At 45.0% G+C, this 7,299-nt stretch overlaps 1 long non-coding RNA gene across 1 annotated transcript; it reads left to right on the top strand.

Annotated features, from left to right (window-relative positions):
- The first annotated feature begins 2,567 nt into the window (after positions 1-2,567).
- On the top strand, positions 2,568-7,291 carry LOC112061241 (uncharacterized). The gene is made up of 3 exons (XR_002890155.3): positions 2,568-2,712; positions 5,061-5,268; positions 5,757-7,291. It is a non-coding gene; the product is annotated as an uncharacterized LOC112061241 (long non-coding RNA).
- Positions 7,292-7,299: the final 8 nt, after the last annotated feature.

Here is a 7,299-nt window from a genome sequence, read left to right as displayed (position 1 = left end):
GGCAGCTCCTCCGAGTAACTGGCAAACGGCAGGCCTGGCAGTTCCTCAGGGTAATGGGCGAGCGGTAGGCTTGGCAGCGTCTCTGGGCTCGGGCTAGCATCAGGCATTGGCTGGTCTGGCCAGTCCTCGTTTCATCTGCCGATCGCCGTGGTCTCCCCACTGGGAGCTACGCCACAGGCATCCGGTCTCTCCGGTGGCTGAGTTTCAAGTGAACTCTGGGGTCCGGCTTTTATACTTCCTGTCCTGCGCCTTCACCTCTGAGGGGTGGGCGCAGGGTTTGCTGGCTCTGCGCACTTTGGTGTCCAGAGAGGCTCGTCCCCCTCCGGGGCGTTGGGAGACAGACTGCCTCGCTACAGGATAATATGAATGTTTAGTTTGAAGCCTTTTTCCAATTTTTATTACTTACAACTTTCAGGAAATTGTGGGGCAGGGTCGGACAATTATTTAAGGACAGTTTAGTCTGAAAAAGATAATGTTTTGTGTACTTTGCCCATCTGTAAATTTCAATTATTATGGCTGGAAATATTTTTGCCAGGCTCTGCGTGTGCGGTGAAATCGATGTTTAGTGACCATCACTGATGTATTTTAATCCTTCCAAGCCTAATATCACTGTAAGAGATTTACACAGGTATCTGGGGGTAGCAACAGAGGAGGGGAATTTCTGCTGGGTGGGACTGAGGGGAACTGTTAGAGCTGTGTTGGGAGCCCAGAGATGGGATAGCAGGGTGCAAGGTGTTGGGATTGAGAGGCACCGTCAGAGCCGGGACACCTCCCATGGCTGGGATAGGGAAGGATTGGGATGGATGTGACTTGGAGATGTGTTGGGGGGATCCCAGGACTGCTTTAGCAGGCTTCTGTTGGTCAACATTATGGGGCACCAGAAGAGCTGTGTGGGGAATCCAGGGCAGGGATAGCAGTTGGCTGTAGATCGGGATAGAACATCATTAATAGAGCTGTGGAGAGTGGGTGGATCTTAGCACTGGGATAGCATTGGGCTGTGGTTCAGGAGTGAGTAAGGACATAAGAAGATAAGAACAGCCATACTGGGTCAGACCAAAGGTCCAACTAGCACAGAATCCTGTCCTCCAGCAGAGGCCTTCACAACATCCCCTGGATGGGCACTTGTAGGTGGATTTGGAAGTGATTCACTATAGGATAGTGTCATTCTGAATTAGTGTGTTATGTGTATCATTTTTGCCCTCTGTACCACTTCAGAACAGAGTGCCCTTGGCGATTTTATCAATGAAGCTGTTTATTGACGGGGCAGGCAATTGATGGTATGTTTCGAAGCAGTTTTCTATGGCATAGCGTTATTCTCAGTTTGTTGTATTATGTGAATCATTTTGGTCCCCTGTGCCTGTTTGGAACCGAGCGTTCTGTGCCGTTCTATCAACAAAGGTGCTTATTGCCCAGAACGGGAACTTGAAGTTGGGTTTGGAAGCGATTTTCCATGGCATAGTGTTATTCTATGTTGATTGTCTTATGTGGATGCTTTTTGTCCCCAGTACGTCTTTGGAACCGATTGTTCTGGGTCCTTATTGGTGTTAATAATGGTTCTGGTCCAGAATGGGTTAATCATAGACTTATAGAAATGTGGGGCTGGAACGAACCCCCAAAAGTCATCCAGTCCAGCAGCTCCCTGCACTGAGGCACGGCCTAGTAAACCTAGACATTCCCAGCCAAGGGTTTGTCCAACCTAGCCTTAACCATCCCCATAGCGCAGCCTCTCCAGCGTGGGGAAGAGGGACGGGAAAGACAGTGGCATGGAGGGAGGGAGCAGCCCACATATTTTGTCACTGTCTGTGTTCATCTTCCCTGGGGTGAAGACATCTCACTGAGATGCTAATGCCAGCGCACACCTGTCTGAGCCTGCTACACTTTCCACATGCTCCCGTGCTGAGGAGTTGTGCCTAGCGGAGATGTGGCTGCTGGATAATTCCATACAGTGGGATAGCGGAGCACTGTAGTGGCCCTGGAGAGGGTGGAGAATTGGACTCAGTGGCCCTGTGATCTGTCCTTTCCTTGGCCATGCTTCTGCTGGCTGATGCTGGGTCAATCATGTCCCCTTTCTGTGCGGTAATGCAGCAGGCCGGGCTCATCGGGTGGTTCGCTTGGGAGAAGGAAAGCTTGAATTTCAAATAAGAAGGTCAGGCCTGGTGGCTAGTTTGCAAGAGTTATGTCAATCCCACATGCTCTAGGGGTCTGCACGACCAGCTCCAGCTTCCAGTGTACGGGGAGACTTTGGCAAACCAGTACAGTGTTTAAAACCACTATGGCTTATTGTTAAAATGCAACTTAGTCAGCAAGCTGTAAATTGGCCAGTCAACAAACTCAGCTTGACCAAGGCAGGAGGGGGTTTTGGGGTGCCACAGAAGGGGCAGCTTGACCCTGAGTCCCTCCTGATAAGAATTGTGTTGAAGTTGCTGATACATGCATTTTAAAGGAGCAGGAATGTCTATTGGGGTCACAGAGCTGCAGACTCTGGAAAAAACCACACCTAGTTAATCAATAATCAAAAGGAACCTCTTGCTTGAAACTGTTTACTTAACAAGTTTTCTTTAAGGGACATGTCATTGTATTACTAATGTATAAATAAGGGGGGAAAGCTTGAGATAGGCGGGACTGTTCGGGACTGGTCTCTCCCTCTGGATGCATCTTGTGTTCCCCAGCGGCAGACGGGCTGCCACTGTGCCACTTGAAAGCCACACTCAGGTTTGGTAATTATCAAGGGTTGGGGGTGTTTTACTAATCTTGTTGCGGAGGTGTGTAAGAGCTTGAGAGTAGTAAAGTTTACCTTTTAGTGAAAGCACTCTTGTGTTGTCCTGTTTGGCCAGCCATCTATCGGTCGGACAGCCGTGTCTCCCCTGATTTATTTCCTGACACGTCCTCACACAGAGTAAAGTTACCAAGAGCTTTGAGTTGAAAGAACCCCGGGTAACAGAATTTGGAGACCCCAGCGAGGAGTGGTGGAGAGGAAGGAGATGGATGGTACAAACAGTTTGTAGTTTGTCCATTGCAGTAGGAGATAAAAGACGGCGGGGTGGGGTCGCTCCCTACAAGTTCCCGTGTCGCAGTTTGTGAGTTGAAATACGGATACATTCCATTACTGGGACTCAAAACTGAGGCCGATTGCCTGCTTGAGTGGAGAAATTATGTCCAGAGACAGGGAACCAACTCCAGGACACAGCCCCAAAGATCAGAGCTGCCAGACCGTAATACTCTGCCAATGACACTGTGCAGAAACTGGAGTCCCCCAGATGGACCTGATTCTGACTGGCCATCAGGAAAAGTTCCTCTGTCTTATTGGGCGTGGTGAGCAGTGTATGTGTAGCATGTGCAGTCTGTTTTTGGTGATGGTTAAGAAATAGAAGTTATGTAGGATATTACTGTGTAAGGCTCTGACTCTGGTAAAAGACCCTGTAAACCTGCAAAAAAAAAAATTGTGCCCTGAGTCCAAAGGGAAAGGAGTGTTTGCCCTGAGTCCACAGAGAATTGGTAGAGCCCGGAGCCCATGGAGGAGTAGAGCCTGGAGCCCACGGAGGGGTAAAGTTAAATTCTTTTTGCCTGGAGCCCTAGGAACTTGGAAAAGGTGGGTGCCCTATTGTGTGCAGGTAACAGATCTGAACTGATAGAGTCTAACTCAGTAAACAATAGCAAAGAACGTGTGCTTTGTGTCAGAAAGGGTCGCTACCTATCTGGCAGAATGACCACCCCAGAGCAACAAGAGAGAAAGGGAACAAAGAAAAGGGAGCAGGAGGGGTGGGGGCTAGTTGAGCCCACCCTCCTTGCTAAATGGTTAGTGGGACAAAGCCTGTGCCCATGGGAAGGGGCAGTTCAGCGAGGAAAACAGGATCAGGCCCAGACAAGCAGGCAGGCAACAGATAGAAATTGGAAAACAGGTTGGGAGCCCTGAGGGGCATAGGTGCAGGAGTAAGGAGAAGAGTAAGTACAGGCATGGGGAATTCAGATGCTGGGACAGTACTTGGAATGGTGAAATCTGAGTTGATGAAGAACGTAAGGAGTTTCTATTGGAACTTACCTGACCCCAAATGTATAGCAATGTAATCTATGTACAGCTGTGTAAAAATTAAAGCGGTGTAAGGGATTTTAAGCAGAAGAGTATGCTTGTATCTCTCTGTGTGTGTATAGATAAATTGTGTAAGTGTGTGGAATGTTTGTAGGCGAACACTCCTGACTTGTAAAATTCCGTTTTGTAGATTTAAGATAAATTGGTTTTTGTTTTGTTTTGGTTTTAAATAACACCACTAAAAAGCCATCTGAGTCTTTCATTCGAAGGAGCAAAACTGAGAAACACTTTTTGCCAGACACAGGTAACAAGTGGTGTTTGGCTTTGGTGTTTAGCGTTTAACCCTTAAGGTACCCTAATGCTTTCTAAAGTTCAATATCTTTTTAAAGGCCAAAGTCCTGGCTGCAGCAGGGCAGTTAAACCCGGAGAAGGGGGAGAAATTCTGGATCCTTTTTTTGTGGTAATAAAATAGCAGATAAGAGCCGTAGTAAAAGAATAAAAGATTAAAAAAAGACAGTGCCCCTCTGGTGCAACAGCAGGGGTGAGGTGCACAAAAGAGAAGCAACATTAGAAACACTAGAGAGTCCTGTGGCACCTTTAAGACTAACAGATGTATTGGAGCATAGGCTTTCGTGGGTGAATGCCCACTTCATCGAAGCCTTATGCTCCAATACATCTGTTAGTCTTAAAGGTGCCACAGGACTCTCTGTTGCTTTTTACAGATCCCGACTAACACGGCTACCCCTCTGATATTAGAAACACTGAGCCTTAAGGTGGCTCTGAGTAATCAGACTGTCACTTTGATGAAACTTTTGTGTTCACACAGAGCTAACAGTTACACCTTTTGTACAAATTGATATGGCTAATCGAGTGTTATAAAAGTTAAACTATGAAAGGAAAGTGCACGTTTCCCAGGACATGTGCAGTGTATATTGTAGAAGGGGTAAAAGAAATGCCAACAAAGCATGCTACTTATCTAAAATCCTGTTAGGGCTCTAAAGGGAGCCACAATAGGTTGTGTTTTCTTTTTCAGAGTTCTGTATGTTTTGGAAACAGGAGAAAGCAAAACTCGGGTGGAAGTCGATTGTGTCCTTTTTAAGTCAGGGTCTCTGAAGTGCTGATGGCTTTGGATCCAAAAGGAAGCCAGAAAGCCTCTGTGAAAATGCCAGTTACCTTACTGATGGAGGAAGGTGGAAAAAGAAGTCAAACCTAAAAATGAGAGAGGGACAAGTTAACCCTAAGTAGGAAAAACATTCTTTTTGTGTGTGTATGCAGTGCTCAAATCTGAAGCTTTTAATAGATTTGATGCTAATGTTAAACATTGGGATACATTTAACGTTAATAAGTACCCGTGTAACAATGTATAGTGTGTATGATTTTTTGAAAAATCTTTAAGGTTATATGGTAATGATGCTTCTCAGCTATTACCTGTGAATAAACTTAAAGCTTAGCCCAGCAGGAAAAACATTACAAACTTGGTCTGCTGTATAAGAAGGAAAACTGAGGTCCACCACCTCATAAGTTTCATAACTAAACAGTGGGATAATTTCCCCATAACCCTTAAAAGATAGGAGGCATTGAAACCTGTCCTGTCCCGTAGAACAAAAACACAGGAAAGTATGAGGGTAATTCCTCTGGTTTTGCCTGTAATCAGCAGGGATATTTGTAAAAGGAAGGGATATTTTAAGCAATAATCTGCCACCCCAAAACATGTTCTTTTGTCTTTCAGAAAATCAGGAAAAACTGATACCAGCTGAAGAGCCTCCCAGAATACCATAGCTCTATTGTCATGACGAAACTTGTGTTTTGTGTTTTATGTTTTGCATTTTGTCTTGTGTTGTTTGTCTCGTTGCTAGCACTGCTTTGTATTGTGTTACAAAACAAGAAAATACTGCATTAGGCAGAAAAGGATGAGCAAGCATTTTAACTATATTTACAGAAACGCCAGTCTGTCAACAGGGAAACATCCTTAGGTGATAAAGGCACATTTAAAAGTAAAATATGCATGAGACACAAGATGTTTCTGTTGGTGGGAATAAAAGGATGGACATAAAAAGTTTTACAGTACAAAGTGAAATTACCAAGGGAAAAAAGGGTATGTAAAAACATTGGTTACTAAAAGAATAAGACTTGCCAGTTATTAGTTCTTAGTCAACTTCCAGCATGCAAGCCCAGCTGAATGCACCTGGGTGTTGTATGACATTGGATGTAAGAAAAGAAAGGCCCAGGGAAGGTATAGCTGCCCTAATACTATCTCCATGGGAACTGCTGAAGATTATTGGATTTTCCCTGGTAGCCAGGAGGGGTAGGTAGCCTAAAGAAAAGGCTCCCAATAAATGTATTGAACTGCTTTGGGTGGAACTGGATTAGAAGTTGGAGTGCTGGATGCTACTAACATTGAGGTATTGGTAAACAATTGAAGTTATGTTCTAAATGTTTCTGTCATATTATAGCAATTAGGGTACGTGACTTTGAATTTCATGTACCTGAATTTAAATATAGTCAGTTAAAAGTGTCTTATACTTTGTATTCTATTGTACTCCTGTTCCCCTTGGAATGGATCTAACTGCTTTACAAACATTGCTTGTACACCCAGTTACATACTGCAAAACAGGAAGGGCGCAGACTCATGGTTACAGTGCATCATAATGCCAATGAAATTAAATGGGTATTTGCAAGAATTGGCCAGGACCTGTCGCACCACTGGTGGGAAGTGTTATTGGCATGGTCCCCCACTGGCATAGGCATCCTGAATTTGGCCCTACACCCAGGGCCGGCTCAAGGTTTTTTGCTGCCCCAAGCAAAAAATTGTTTGGCTGTCCCCCACCCCAGCCCTGGGCTCTCCCCCGCAACTGCACCCTCCTGCCGCCCCAGCCCTGGGTGACTGGTAACTCGCTCCCAGGGCCGGTCATTCAGCAGGAATTTTCGATGTGCACAGAACACAGACAGGATTGGTTCCCATATGGTTACAGAACTGCAGTAAAGTGGAACAATTTTCAGCTTGTGTGATTGGAGGATATCTGGATGCATATTATAAGACTGTCCTACATAAATGAGGAAAAGTTGAGGTGCCTTTATTATTCTTTTGTTCCTTTCTGTGTTTCTATGGGAAATGCAATATCATTGTCTTCCATTTAAACAAATAAAACTAAAATTAAAAAAAGAAAAAAAAAGGCAATGGCTGTTGAAAATAGCAATTCCAGTCCTAATAACCACTGGGAAGCATTTCTTGCTCAATTTATTCTCCTTTTTCTACAGCAAGTTACAGTGGA

This window comes from Chrysemys picta, unplaced genomic scaffold, assembly GCF_011386835.1.
Source record: "Chrysemys picta bellii isolate R12L10 unplaced genomic scaffold, ASM1138683v2 scaf1546, whole genome shotgun sequence".
NCBI lineage: Eukaryota > Metazoa > Chordata > Testudines > Emydidae > Chrysemys > Chrysemys picta.
Note: the sequence above shows the minus strand (reverse complement) of the source record. Positions and strands in the feature narration are given on the sequence as shown.